Genomic DNA, 14,186 nt, shown 5'->3' with positions numbered 1-14,186 from the left:
TAAGGAGGTGGAGTGGAGACAGCATTTTGCATAGAGGCAAAAATTCAAGCAAGGTATACAGTTGAGAAGGATGGGAAGGTGGTGGTTGGCAGGGAGTGGAGGCTGAGGAGGAGAAGGAGGTGTGGAGGACAAGGGATTTGGGCCAGGGGCTTGATGAAGAAAGCCTCAGAAATGCAAGACTGGGCTTTATTTCTTCGTCAGTGGGGGGCCAAGGAAGGGTTTTGAGCCATGGGATAATAGCTGTGCTGTTTCAGGAAGAGTCCTGCTAACCATGTGTGCAAAACTGTCCCCTGGAAAGTTACCAGGGCCTTAAATTCATGCAGTGGCTGTGGCAGCAAGAGGGTGGGACGTGAGACACTGCAGGTACAGGACTCACAGGCCACCACACTCAGGAGTGAAGCGGACATGATGGGGAGCTGGGGCTGTGGACCCTTCCTGAAAACCACATGATCCTCCTGATCTGCAGGGCTCTCAACCATCACGCGTGCCCGCCACTCTCACCCCACCCCGCCCTCTGCCAAACTCCTGTGTGCTCCAAGCTTTGCCTCGTTAACCGCATGAAACCCGCTTATTTTTGGCGCTCTGTAATTAACACAGTCCCTGCTGTGTTAAGAAACTGGAGCACCCTGGGCATTTCCGGACTCCCCACGTGCGCTCTGCCCGCTGCAGAGGCTCTCATGGAGACCTGAGAGCTGGCACCTCTAGGTCCCCGCTTGCCTTCCCTCTCTGATTTCCTCTTGCTTCTGCCCCCGATTAGTCAGATGCAGCATTGTTGGGAGTTTTGGAGCAAAAGCAGCTTTCAAGGCCCAGCAAGCATGACATACCCGACTAGCAGCATTGTAGCAAAGGCCAAGTGGCCAGATGGGGCTCTCTGCTCCGCCTCCAGCCCACACTGCTCATTTTCCCTGGAAAAGCCGCCCAAGGAGCATGGCCATGGTGCCAGGGCATGGAAACCCTCTCCGTGCCCTGTGATTCTCTCAGCCTGTGGCCCTGGGCTGGCTGGGATGGGGCAGGTAGTAGCCCCCCCTGGGGGATCCTCACTAATTTCAGTGCCGTGGGGGAAGGGCCTGGTCTGCAGCCAGCCCAGCATCCCAATTCCTGTGGCAGTGCAGGGGGAAGCGCCTTTGTGGCTGGCAGGGCTGGCTTCCTCCTGAATCTGCCCATAAAAGGATAAAAGTGCTGCTATCTGGTCGGCATTGGGTAGGATGGCTGATGATAAATTTTTTAAAAGTGTGGATTTTCTCCTCCCCCCACCCCGTTTTGTAAAGATCTGTGTGCGGGAGTGCTGGCTTTCACACCGTTTGCCGCCCGCATGTGCTAACAGATGGAGTCAGCCTCATCTTTTATCCGGTGTTGCAGAAGATAAAACTGAAACTGGATGAGATGCTGCCTCTTCGATTTAAGAGAGGGAAAAAAAAAAGAAATAAAAACGCTTTTAAAGGGAAGCCCTTATGGTAGGAAAGAGTGGGCCAAAACGTTGTCTGGCTTTGCTCAAAAGACGACAAACAGCAGAACAGTTTCAAAGTGGTTTTTCTCCCTCCCCTTCTTTGCCATCTCCAAAATATATGATCTCTCTGCGAGAAGTAGGCCAAGCTTGAAGGCTATCATGAATTATATATCAAGGGACATCATAACCCAGGAGGCTTGAGCCAGTGCCCCACGGTTTAAATTCCGCAGACATTTTTCTTCACAGTGGCTGCCATTTGTCACTGCTCTCCTCCCGACAGTGGCAAGTGCACAAGGCCACGTGGTGTTAATAAAGGTGATGGTGCAGTGGCTGGCACCAGCTGCACCCTGAAGGACGCTGGCATGCTCCCACACCCCAGGTACCTAGGTCGGCAGCCTGTGTCCACTTGTCTTGCCTTATTTTGACAAGAGTTAAGGCCATGAAAGTGAGGGCTGATTGAGAATGGGAAGCTGAAATCAGCGGGGCACAGCTACCAGCCTTGTATGGCAAAGGCCCTGCCCTTCCATTTGAGTATTGAATGGGTTTTGCCTCCCTTGTTTGCTTTCACATTCTAGAAGGGCTTTGTGAAAATCGTCCCTTCTCTGAAGTTGCATGCATTCATTGGGTAATTAGGTGTGTTTGGGGGAGGGGCCTTGGCATTTTGCCTCCTTACCAGCATTGCACAGTTCGGAAAGTTGGCCCAGGACACAGATGCTGGGGACAAGCCATTCCCAGGGCAGTGACAGCTATGGCCGCCGGAAGTGGACTCTGCTGCCCCCTGCACCTGCCACCCAATTCAGTCTCCTGAGGTGGCCGCTGCCCAGGTCCCAGTGCTCCTTGTACTGCCCTGAGAGAAGCCCCATCCAGTTTCTTAGGCAGTGTGGGCTTCTCGTCTTTTTAATCTTTAATGATCCTGTCACCAATTGTCTCTCCTGATTCTTGGAACACTTCCAGGGTCTTGGGGGTGCATGGTATGTTTCTCATTTGAGTGATGACTTAACCGACAGAGTGGAGAAGTAACTTGGCTAAGGCCAGTGGTCCTGGAGCGGCAGTGCACTGTGGGAACAGACATGGATAGAGCTGTGGATACACACACGATGTAAAGGCCAAATATGACAGCGTCACTCAGTCGTGCACGAAGAATAAGAGGTAGAGCCCTGGGCTCACATTCACAGTGTAGGTGCACGTGTGAGGACTGCCGGCTCTTGGTGGTCCGCTGAGCTTCTGCCTCACATGATGGTCCTGGCTTCTCTTCCCTCACCTCCCACGCCACCCCCTCATCATAGACTCCCGCCACACCCGATGACGCATCACTCCTCACGTCAGGATTTGCTCACTTCTGTGCCTTTTTACTACCCTGTGCCCCGTGTCTGGGCAGTGCACTTCCACCAGTACTGTTTGCCTGGCTAACCCCACTGTGTGGCTTCCAGACCCAGAAGCCTTTTTGCAGCCAGATACCCTGATGGAGTGTCTGCGCCAGCCTGAGCTTCCCGCTGTAGCAGTTGCCACGATTATTTAATTGTGCTTTCCTGCACTCATGTAATCTAGGAGCTCATGAGCTGTTAGCACCAGGGCTGAGGTGCTCGCTGCTCTCAGACTCTTCCTCCCCCACGTGATGACAGGAGGCCAGTGAGAATCTGCAGGACAGGCCTCGGAGACGTCATTCCTCTGCCTAAACGCCACCCCCCGGCAAGGACCCACCCCGCCTGACTGTGCTGTGAGCTACATGTGTGTGGCTGCATCCGGAACCCAGGACGAGGTCAGAACCGCTGCCCCAGTCACCGCTGCCAGTGACTGATGTCGATGATGGAGATGGATTTCTAGGGTCTGGGGAGCTGATCTCGCGCTGAGTCGCCCCAGTCCCTGGAGGGGAAGCAGGTCATTTTGGGAGCAGGAATACAGGACCCAGACTCAGGCACCCTGTGCCACGAGTGAGCCCTGTGGTCTCTGAACAGCCATCTGAGTACATCAGGAAAATGAGGGGGCCTGGTGCAGTGAGAAGGTATTCTGGTTATTCTGATGATGAGGGTTTCTTTTCTCAAGTGCCTGTTCTGTAAAGGTTATGCATAAGTATGGGCCTCCGCTACTATGAAACCACTCGAGCCTGCAATCCAATGAATCAGAGGATTATTAATAATATGCTGAAATGTAAATCAGAGGATTATTAATAATATGCTGAAATGGCTATGCCGCTGCTCATTGTTCTAGTCCAGTCAGGCTTTGCAGACTTGCTGGCTTAAACAAGAGATTTCCGGAGGCTAGAAGGCCAAGAGCAAGGCACAGGCAGAGCCTGTCTGTGTCTGCTGAGGGCCTGTGTCCTGGTTTGCCAGTGGCTGTTGTCTTATTCTGTCCTCTCATGGTGGGGGGAGGCAGGGGAACATTGCTGTTTGCAAGGCCCAGCCTCAGGGTCTACTTTCTCCCAAGATCACCCCACCTAGTGCCATCCCACAGGGACTTTGGGCTTCAGCAAGTGACTTTGAGGTGATCGTTTGGTCCCTGGATTGCTGCTTTAGACGTGACAGTTTAAGTCGGAGAACAGAAAAGAACTTGCTTTAAGGCAAGAGCCCCAGAATCAGAGAAATCGAGTCCCTGTTCGGCCAAGCACTTTTCTTTGCTTCTGTTAGCTTCTGGGCCTGACTTGACCCACCCTGCCAGGATGTACTGTGAGGACAGAATGGGAGATGAGGTTCAGAGAGGGCAGGGCCTGGCCACGGGCAGAGCTGGCTGTAGCATGCGGTGGCTTGGACATTTCTCTCAGAAGCTGTCCTGCTTCCATCCTGTGGCCCTGGGAACCCCCTGGAGTTGTAACCAGCATAGTGTGAGCAACACTGTCTGGGGAGGGATGGCAGAGGCCGCAACGGAAACTTCTCTTGGACTGGACCCAGATACCCTGAATGCTGCGCTTGATGGGACAGTGAACATCTCACTACCAGGCCTGGGTGGGCCCCGCACCCCTCATCCACAAAAAGAAGGTGTGGGGAGGTGCTCGCTCAGGTGGCCTGCCGCTCCGGCACTCCGTGAGTCTAATTCATAGTGGAAAGAGTTGTCATCCTTAGACGGGGAAGAACAGATCCTCCTCAGGACTCTGCTTGCAGTTCTGGCGCCTTTATAGCACCCCAGGTCCCGCCACAGCTGGGCTCAGCTGAGCCCTTGGGCCTTTAATTAGAGAGCTTTGTGAGTCAAGGGGCTGTGGTCCAATGCAGCTTTTCAGGGAGACCCCTCACCTATTCCTTTATTTGAGATCAGCTGCCTGTCCCAGTGAGAGTACCAGAATGGGGGGTCCCGCAGGACACTTCCAGGAAAGCTTGTTGTTAAGCTCCAGCTCTCTGCTGTGGCCTGGAAGTGCAGTGGAGGATGGCCCAAGTGCTTGGGCCCTGCACCTGCATGGGAGACCAGGAAGAAGCACCTGGCTGCTGGCTTCGGATTGGCGCAGCGCACCAGCTGCAACGCGCCAGCGGTAGTGGCCACTTGGGGGGTGAACCAATGGAAAAAGGAAGACCTTTCTCTCTGTCTCTCTCACTGTCTAACTCTGCCTGTCAAAAAAATTTTTTAAAAAATTTAAAAAATGAATTGCACCAGCCTCTCCCGAGCTCTGCTGTGGTTGCCCGTGCTTGCCGCAACAGCGTGTTTCTTACCCAACACGGTTTCTGCTTCCCCACTTCGGGTGGTTTGTGCTAAATGCGTTGGCAATCCCAAGTGGTTCAGGGAATAAAAGGATTGTCCCAAAAAAAAAAAAAGTGGTTTTGAATGTGTGGAAGCAAGGCTGCCTGCTGTGTCTTTTTAACAATTGTCTCCCAGAGGAGTGCTTGAAAACCTCACCTTTCACGATGTTTCAACTTCTATTAGAAAGTGGCTTAGGAACATGGCTCTCCTTGCCGCTGGGGTTGCTGGGCTGGTGGTATTTGTCTAACCCGAGACTCCACGGCTGCGACTTCACACCATTCCCCCCTGCTACGCGCCCAGAGGTGGCGGAATCCCACTCGTCAGTGTGTCGCAGTGGGGGCGTGCACACACTGGAGCAGGGGCCTGCTGGAGACATTGCATCATGACTGTAGATAAACCCGTTTGTGTTTGACAAACCATGACGAGCACCTCTCGGTGCCTGGCAGTGTGTTAGGGCAAGAGCCATCCTGTGCCTCACACGTGCACTATCAACCGGAGCGTGCTTTGCCATTGTCTGTACCGAGTGGCCTTCCAGGGGTCCTGCAAATGGACCTCAGTCCTCTTTGCGTTCCTTCTGGGCGCTGATGAGTCACTCTGCTTCAGCATCTTCCCATCAGGATTTCTCAGCCTCAGCCTTCCTGGTATTTTGGACAAAATAGGCCTTTGTTGTCGGGAGCTATGCTTCACACTGTAGGACAGGGAGCAGCATCCTGGCCCATTGCACCTGACACACCTCAGCTGTGACAACCCAAGTTGCCTGTACATTTCCCAGAGGGCCCTTCTGTCCTTTTCAGGTGAGGAAACTTAGGGCCAGGAGGAAGCTTGCCCAGGCCAAATGGTCACCTGGGAGTAGACCTATAGCCATGTTCCAAATCTCCTGTCTTCCCAATCCCATTTCCTTCTCAGTGATGCATTGCTAAATGCTTAATAAATGAGATACAAGCAGAGTGATCACGTTAGGAGCATGCGCCAATTCCCATGGCATAAGTACTCCCACTGTGGCTGGTTTCCAGGCACTTAGACGACCTCACTGAATGTGAAGTTGAGAAGACATATGGACAGTTGGCTCTGGTGAGATGGTGCTGGCTGGTCCCGGTACCACTGGGCTCATGTGTGCTGCTGTCCACACGGTGCTCTTGCCCTCTCCTGCACCTTGTGCCGTGGGGGAAGCATTAGCTCGGGAAGCCTTTCTGATCACCTCTCTGGATAACCAGAGCAGTTACAGTAGAATGTTCTCTCTTCAGTTATGTGAAAATTTCTCTTGGCAGTCTCTGCACTGAGGAGTTTCAGCTCTGGTCTTGGAGCAGAGACCCTAGGGAGTGCGCCCTAGTGCAGGATCTCCTGGGCTCCTTAGAGCCTGAGCAGTGACCCAGTACTGTTGCTCAGCATCGGGATGTTGGCTGAGAGGTGCTTGGGAAGCATCAGAGTGGGGAAGGCCAGTGGGCTGCTGGGTGCCGTTCTAGAGCATTGGCAGAACCGTCTTGGCTGGAATTTTAGTCCAGACGTGAGCTGTGACTGCTGGGAACTGCCACAGTAATCCCGTTCTCACTGCTGATGTCGAGAGCAGAAGAGCCATGGGGGGCTCGAGTTTCAGCTACCTGCCTGCTGGCGTCCCTGGCTGCTTGCTGGATTGGCTGGCTGTCAAAATGGTGTAAACTCATCAAGCCCGAGGGCTCAGTGTGTCTTGACTTTTTCACCTTGGCCTTGGTTCAGTCGAGGTGCTCCTTGTCATCCTGTCTGTGGTCTGGCACTGGTCCTGGCAGCACCTGAGACTGAGGGAAGAGCCCTCAGCTGGTTTTCAGGAGATCTGGGTCCTCGTTCTGCCTTTGGTGCAGCCTCATTGCATAATCTTGGAGAGTTTGGTGTGACTGGAATACGGGGAGCCCAGGAAAGGGCTGGGGAGCATGGTATAGCATTTTGATTTTATCTTGAAGGTAGTAGGAAGGGCTCAAAAGGGTTCGGCAAGCAAGCCATATGGTCAGATGTGTGCTTTAGAAAGTTCTTTCTGCACAGTGCAGAGCCATACCCCGGGCGAGGTTGGCGACAGTCTGGTCAAGAAAGGAAGGAGCAGCCCATGGATGCTAAACACTGAGGGACCCTGCTAGTGCTTTGGAGATTTCACACAAGGGTGAGGTCAGTGTAGGCTGCAGTATTGGGGTTGTTGGAAGGCTTCATGGAGGAAGGGGTCCTTGAGGCTGGCCTTGAAGGATGGTAGACCGTGTCCAGGCTGCAGGACAGAGCAAGCCAACCGACAGGAAGCTTCAGGCAGACACATTTGGGCTTAGGCGGGAAGATTGTGTGAAGGTTGAGTCTTGATAACTTTGGGCTCATCTATGGAGGGACTTGAGCGCTTGGCTTAGGAGCACGGATTTTGTTGGAAGGTGGTGGATCTCACAGGCAAAGAGCATTTTCCTGTCGTCAGTTTCTCCGAGAATCTTGCTTTCTTCCAGCCTCCTGTCCGGTGCTGCCACTTCCCCTTTTCCTGTGGCAAGGCGTGGGGTGCCTGGGGCCCTGGAGGGGGTGTGCCCTGTGCTGTGGGAAGGCAGAGTCCCTTTGCATCTTGAGCAGGAAAGCTGAATGCTGATCAGATGACTCCTGATTTGCCTCGCAGCAGGGAGCCCAGGAACCGGAGCAGCTGTGCTATTGTTGTCTGCAGAGATCGCTGGGTTTGTCTGCACAGGCCAGGGGTGACTGCTGTCAGCAGCCTTGCTGAGCCGGCTCCCAGCTGTCACAGGTATGTTCACAGTCATTCCTTGTCCTGTTGCCTCGGACTCTGTCCCCCCTGCTCAGAACGCGGCGGGCTCCTGTTTCCCTCCACGCCTGCTTCGTGTAAATGTCTGGCCCTGACCGTGAACGTGAATTATGACCGACCTCCAAGTGTCCTGATGAAATGAGATTTGGGCTTTCTGTGAGGTGCTAGAAAACAAAGCTTTCTGGAAAATGGGGTAAGCTAAGTTTCCTGGGACCCCCCTCCAAAAAAAGGAAACTGAGGCTCAGAGTGTAAAATGACTCCCTGAGACCGTTCGGACAGACGTCGGTCAAGGCCAGTCTCCCTGGACGTCGGTGTATTTCTGGTGGATTTAGGCTGGGGCGTTCTGAAAGTGGAGCTCCATTTTCACGGTCTGCATCTTGAGGAGGTTACTCTCACCTGAGACAGTGTGTATCAGAGGTTAGCATCCACCAAACCCCTACTCTGAACTGAGATTTCCAGCTTCCTAAGACTGCTTGGCAATATACGAGTGACCCACTCTGAGCTTGAGAGTCAAAGCAGAAAGCAGAGCCCAGATCTTCTCGTCTCCACCGTGTGCCTTGCCTCCCACCTGGTCTTCTGGTGGCGGTGGGCACTCTGTACAACACCCGCCATGAGCCGCCCAGCTGTGCTCCTTGTAGATGCTGTTGTAGCTCAGGGCCACTGGGGCGTCCCTGGGTGCTCTGTGGGACTCAGGTAGTGTTTGCCATGTGAGACCCCCATGACTTTGGCTGCATGAGTCTACAGGGGTTTGCAGGATAAGCTGAAGCACACTGGGGTTGCTGGAATCTCGGACAACAGACTCGATCTCAGAATGTGCTCTGTCCAGTATGACCCTGGCACTTATCCAGGGGTGGCACTGACCTTGAGCCTCCTGACATCCATCTGCATCTCACAGTCCAGGTCAGCTTGACCCTACCTAAGCATCTAGGAGAGTTGTATTTACTGACGTGCAAACAGATTGCAGACACTGCACTGGTCAGTGTAAATGCTGGGTAGTCCTAATGACCCTGACATGAAGCTATTATTCACATTGTACACATAAGGTAGCCCTAACTCAAAGAACTTACAGTACCACAAAGCTGGGCCTGAAGTTCATGGCTGTTGGGCTCAAGACCCCAGGCTCTTTCCACAGCCCCATCCTCCCACTAACACTTAGGAAAAGTGCCCGATGTCCCAGCTTACCACTCCACTGAAGAGCACATTCAGAAGCATCCCTGTGTCAAATCCCTCGCGGCCTCTTTTCACTCACTGTGTCTCTGCTGCCTCTTTCCTCCCTCCCTAGCCACACTGAGCTGTTCATTATTCCCCCAGAGAAGCCAAATTCTACAAATGCAGCCATCAACACTTCTCGTTGCTGCAGGCCTCTGGACTGGTCACAGTAGCCTGTAAAGACAAACAAGATACAGCCTGTCCCCTTAAGGAATGTCCCATCCAGTGGTAGGGATACTGATACTGAAAGCTCATTCGATCTTCACGATGGTCCAGAGGGGCTTGCCGGTGTGTATCTCCATATGATCTGCATTTAACATTTATCCCGGCTGAGGATCAGAGAAGTAACCCCAGCCTAAGCCAAGGTCGAGGTTGACCCAGGATTCCTTGCCCTCCAGTAGGTTATTACTGCTATACCCGGGTATCCTCCAAGCTTGTATCACCTGGGGATGGTCAAGTGCGGACTCCACAGTCTGGGCTCTTTTTCTGACTCTGGAGTTCCTGATGGAGACAAAGTGAGGTGTCAGCTGCTGACATTGCAAACCTGCTGAAGTTGTACTCCGAGCCTGCCCCAAAGGTGCCAGTTCTGTGGATGTAACTGTGGTGGGGGAAGGAAGATGAAAATACTCCAGGTCTGGCATTTTACGGTGCTGCCGCCTGGGGTGGTGGCAGTAGAGAAAGCTGACCTCCTTACGGTGCCAGTGTGCCCCCTGCTGCCCACCAGGGCAGAACTTGGAGTACTTGGTCCTCTGAGTGCTGCCTTCTGGGGAGGGCAGCCATCCCTGGGTTTTGTTCAGGGAGTGAGACGTGAACGCCTTGGAAAGCTTGGTGGGGCTCTCTGAAGATAGCTGCCCACTGCCCCACACATTAGGCATGCACCTCTCCAGACTGCCCAGGATGAGAGAGATCACAAGTAGAGGGTAAACCCCAAACTTGGGAAACAGTGCTCAGCGGAGCCTGTGGTTAGAGACCTGGCTCTTGTTATGGGCCTACCATGCTGGCCACTTGCAAATGGCTTCTCCACACATGGCATGGAGACACCCTCTATGAGGGTGGCCCGGACATGCTTGTGGTGGAGCACCGTGGCCAGGCCAGGGCAGGGCCATCAGACATGGGTCCAACCACGTGCTTTGCTGCTGACTCTCAAAATCACTAGTCACCTCTCCGAGTCACCAGTTCCTTATCTGTAAGAGATGGACAGTAGGGCTTCCGGTAGGAATGATCTGAGGGCTGTGCTGAGCCTTCCTGTGATGGTCATCTCACACCCAGCACAGTCAGTGCTCACGAGTAGCACTTGCTGTTCCTCTCCCTGTCGCCACCAGCCTGGCTCGCTGGCCTCTGACCGTCTGGGGTTGCCTGAGCCAGTGCCACCCCCCCAGTCAGCCACTGTCTGCTCACTAGCTGCCCCGATGCTGGGCTTCCTGCCATGGGCATGACAGACAGGAGCAAGACGGAGGGTCTCGGCCATGAGTCTGAGCTCTTTCCATCTTGGCTCTTCCAGCTACTTGCTGGTTGGCTCTGGACAAGTCTTTTCCTTCTCTGAATCGGGTGTTCCCTGAGTAACATCAGTGGTCGTCTTAATGGTAATAAAAACAGCAGGGATGGCTGCAGTGAGTGGAATGGTAGCTCTTGGGAAGAGAAGCTCATCTCTAACCCTGGCACCTGTGTGTGTCACCTCATCTGGAGAAAGGGTCTTAGCTACCTCTGGCAGAAGCCCTCATGCAAAACAGATAAAAAGCCTTGCCACCCGTGTTACCATAGAATGAGGGTCCAAGGCCCTGCCTGACGTCAGGGGCCCCTGGCATGCTTAGCATTGGGGGGCTCCTCTAGTACCCCAGTCCTGTGGTGCTCATGATTGAGAAAGTGCCAGAATGTTCCCCTCAGAGAACAGCGATGCCCACTGCTGTCTGGCTAGCCTTGTACTTCACCTTGTTGATGGGTTGGGTTCGACCTCAGACTGGTTTCCTGGCTTCAGAAGAATGGCAGTCTTTCTTCTTCTTGGCCAGCATCTTAAAAAGGCAGATTCCCATGGAAAGAGCAAAGCAAACACTGGATTTCCATGCTGCCTCCTTCCTCCCCAAACCCATTGGGGGCAAAGGGGCTGTAGCTCCTCAACCTTCAAGCATAGTGGGAGCCCACTTGCAGCCAGGAAGGGCCAGGCCTTATCCTAGCCGTGCATGGACCCTTGAAGAAAATGAGTGCCATCAGTGACCGTGCTTCCTCCAGTGGGCCAGGCTGCCGTGGCACCTGCTGCTCCCCATGCAGGTGGGATGGTCAGTTGCCTTAGGCTAACCTACACAGCACATCCACAGAGCTCTTCCTTTTGGGGAACCAAATTAGCACTTGGGTCCTGGGCTGCTAAGGCACCAGGAACCTACCAGTCTTTTTAAAAACATTTCTAAAACCTGTCATCCCCTCACTTCTGCAATCGTGGGCTGACTGCTATGTCATCAGATTACATCAGCCCATTTCCTATGTAAAGAAGCGAACAAATTCAAGTCTGGGGAGCAGTGGGAGAATGAGTGCTGTAAAGAAGTATCTGCTTGGATGGGGAAACAGAAGATTGTCCAGGAGATTTCTAATGCACACAAACAATAACAAAAAAAAAAAAAAAAAAGCCCCATGGGACTATGGGTGATCCTTTTTTTTTTTTTTTTTTTTTTTTTTTTTGACAGGCAGAGTTAGACAGTGAGAAAGAGACAGAGAGAAAGGTCTTCCTTTTTTCCATTGGTTCAACCCCAAATGGCCGCCATGGCCGGCATGCTGCGCCAATCCGAAGCCAGGAGCCAGGTGCTTCCTCTTGGTCTCCCACACAAGTGCAGGGCCCAAGCACTTGGGCCATACTCCACTGCCTTCCCGGGCCACAGCAGAGAGCTGGACTGGAAGAGGAGCAACCGGGACAGAACTGGTGCCCCAACCGGGACTAGAACCTGGGGTGCTGGCGCCGCAGGCAGAAGATTAGCCAAGTGAGCCGTGGCGCCGGCCTGTGGGTGATTCTTGAGTGACCTTATGTCCCCATGTGCCTGAGACTGTGCCAGTTTGTGCCTGTCATTGCAGCCAGAGGGTACCCCTTCATGGTAGAGGGATCTAGGTTTGGATAAAACAGTTCTAAGGTCACCCTTGCTATCTGTGAGCCTGTACATGGAAGTGGTTAGCAGCACCAAGTATAGTGCAGTGTGGAGAATATGTCCAGTCACAAGAAGTACCAATGTGCTTTGACAGCTGAAAGGTTAGCTGTGGGTTAGCACCACCGCACAGACGTGGGCACGTCCCTGCACGCTTTCACAGCACATGCGGCTTAGAGGTGAGATGGTGGGCCAAAATGTTACAGCAGCAGTGGTTCAGATCCGCTCTCAGCCTGCTAGCTTTGACCTTGCTCGCACTTCTTAGTTTATGTCAACTGTAAGTTAGGAATAATCAAATGAATTGCACGGAGTTCGTATAGTCATTAGATAATCCAGGTAAAGCGTCTATTTCATTGCCTAGCACCCACTGCCATCATTACCGCAGAACTGTCACTCTTCTGGCTTCTGTCTCTCCCTCTGTCCATGAGAGGGACATCCCCTCTCCAGCCCTGTCACCCAGCCTTTCTGAAGCTAACTGGGTGGCCTTGCCTGAAGCCTGGTGTCCCTGGGAGTGTGAGCACTGCTCATCCCTGCAGGCAGAGAATCGCTTGGCCAGCTGCTCTGTCCCTCTGGGACATGCGGTCTGGGTTCCCAGAGCGTCATCCCTTCTACTCATGTGATGACCTCCGTCTCTGGCCCTCCCTGCGTCCCCTCCCCCTCCCCGGCCCAACCACTCCCTCCTCCCGTAAGCGGTGCTGTGTGAACAGCAAGGCTATGGTGTCATTCCCTGGTGTTGGCTGATGCTGGTGCCATCCCAGGGCCACCAGGGCCCGAATGCCTGCCCTGCCGGCTGGGGAGGGGCTTCCCGCTCCCCTGGAGGAAGCTGTCATCCATGCCCAGTGCATTCGCATTAGTCTTTTTCTTCCCACTCTGTCACCCCTCTCTCTCTGCCTCCCTGTTGCTTTGGGAGGAGCATTGTTTGTGGCGAGGAGCAGGGAGTGAAGCCGTTCTGTGCCTCAGTTCCCTCGTCTGTGAAAGGGGGCAATAATAACGCCCATCCAGTGCGATTGCTGTGGGGTTTTAGGGAGTTACTAGAGGAACATGCAAAAGGAAGCTGGGCACACAGTAGGTGCTTAATCAATGTGAGCTATTTCCATCACCTGAACACCTCTCTTCTTGTGTCTTAGTGTTGGTCGGTGCTCTTGGTGTTGTGGGACAGGGGTCACGAGGTGTTGCCAATTCGTAGTCTGAGCTGTGCTGGTGAGGAACTGGAGGACCCTGAGCAAGAGCACGGTCACACTGGGATTCAGCCCTTATGTGCACAGCCCGGAGGCAGGAATGCGGCCCTTCAGGCCCTTTCATCCTTTCATGTCTACTGCCTTCTCTTCCCTTGGCCTCTGCCCTGCTTCCCACTTCCAGAACCTTTCAAGGGGAGCAGACACACAGCTGTTGAATCTGTCCTTTGGCCCAGGGCTCTGGGCCACAAGTCAGGAGACGCCTGTCTAGACCTGGTTCTGCTCTGTTACCCTGGATAAGTCATTTCATGTCTCTGGCGCTCAGCTTCCCCGTTTAAAGAAATAGTCATGTATTTGAGAGACAGACAGAGCTCCCTTCTGCTGGCTCAATTCCCAAATGACTGAATGCCTGCAGCAACTACAGGTGGGGCTAGGCCAGGCCAGAGCCAGGAGCTGGTAACTCAGGCTGGGCGATAGAATTGCAGGTACCTGAGCCATTACCTTCTGCCTCCTAGGATGTTCTTCAGCTGGAAGCTGGATTGGAAGCATAGTAGTCAGGACTGGAACCAGGCACTCCAGTAAGGGGTGGGACCATCCCTACCAGCAGCTTAATAACTATTTTTAAAACTGGATAATTACCCCTGCACTTTGTAACTCAAAATGACCAAAGAAGGCGAGAGATTACAGCGCTCTTTGGGGGTTGTCAGGTGCTGCAGAGGTTCAGTCTTAGAGTGTGGCCAGTGGTGTTAATCTTCTCTCGCCATGGGCTACAGGGAAGGGAGACTGCCCCGGCCATCTGGAGCTGCTGGTGACAG

The 14,186-nt window shown here is 53.5% G+C and overlaps 1 protein-coding gene across 3 annotated transcripts in view; it reads left to right on the top strand.

Moving 5' to 3' along the window:
* CYRIA (CYFIP related Rac1 interactor A) overlaps positions 1-14,186 on the top strand; it is a 113,612-nt gene that overhangs the window by 25,965 nt on the left and 73,461 nt on the right. For 2 of the 3 annotated variants that reach the window (XM_062208977.1, XM_062208976.1), the window contains exon 2: positions 7,722-7,844. The exons of the other annotated variant lie outside the window; for it this stretch is intronic. The gene's annotated coding sequence lies outside the window, so the exon portion shown is untranslated. The remainder of the gene's footprint in view (positions 1-7,721; positions 7,845-14,186) is intronic. 3 annotated transcript variants of the gene reach the window in all.

Source organism: Lepus europaeus, chromosome 13 (genome assembly GCF_033115175.1).
Source record: "Lepus europaeus isolate LE1 chromosome 13, mLepTim1.pri, whole genome shotgun sequence".
Taxonomy (NCBI): domain Eukaryota; kingdom Metazoa; phylum Chordata; class Mammalia; order Lagomorpha; family Leporidae; genus Lepus; species Lepus europaeus.
Note: the sequence above shows the minus strand (reverse complement) of the source record. Positions and strands in the feature narration are given on the sequence as shown.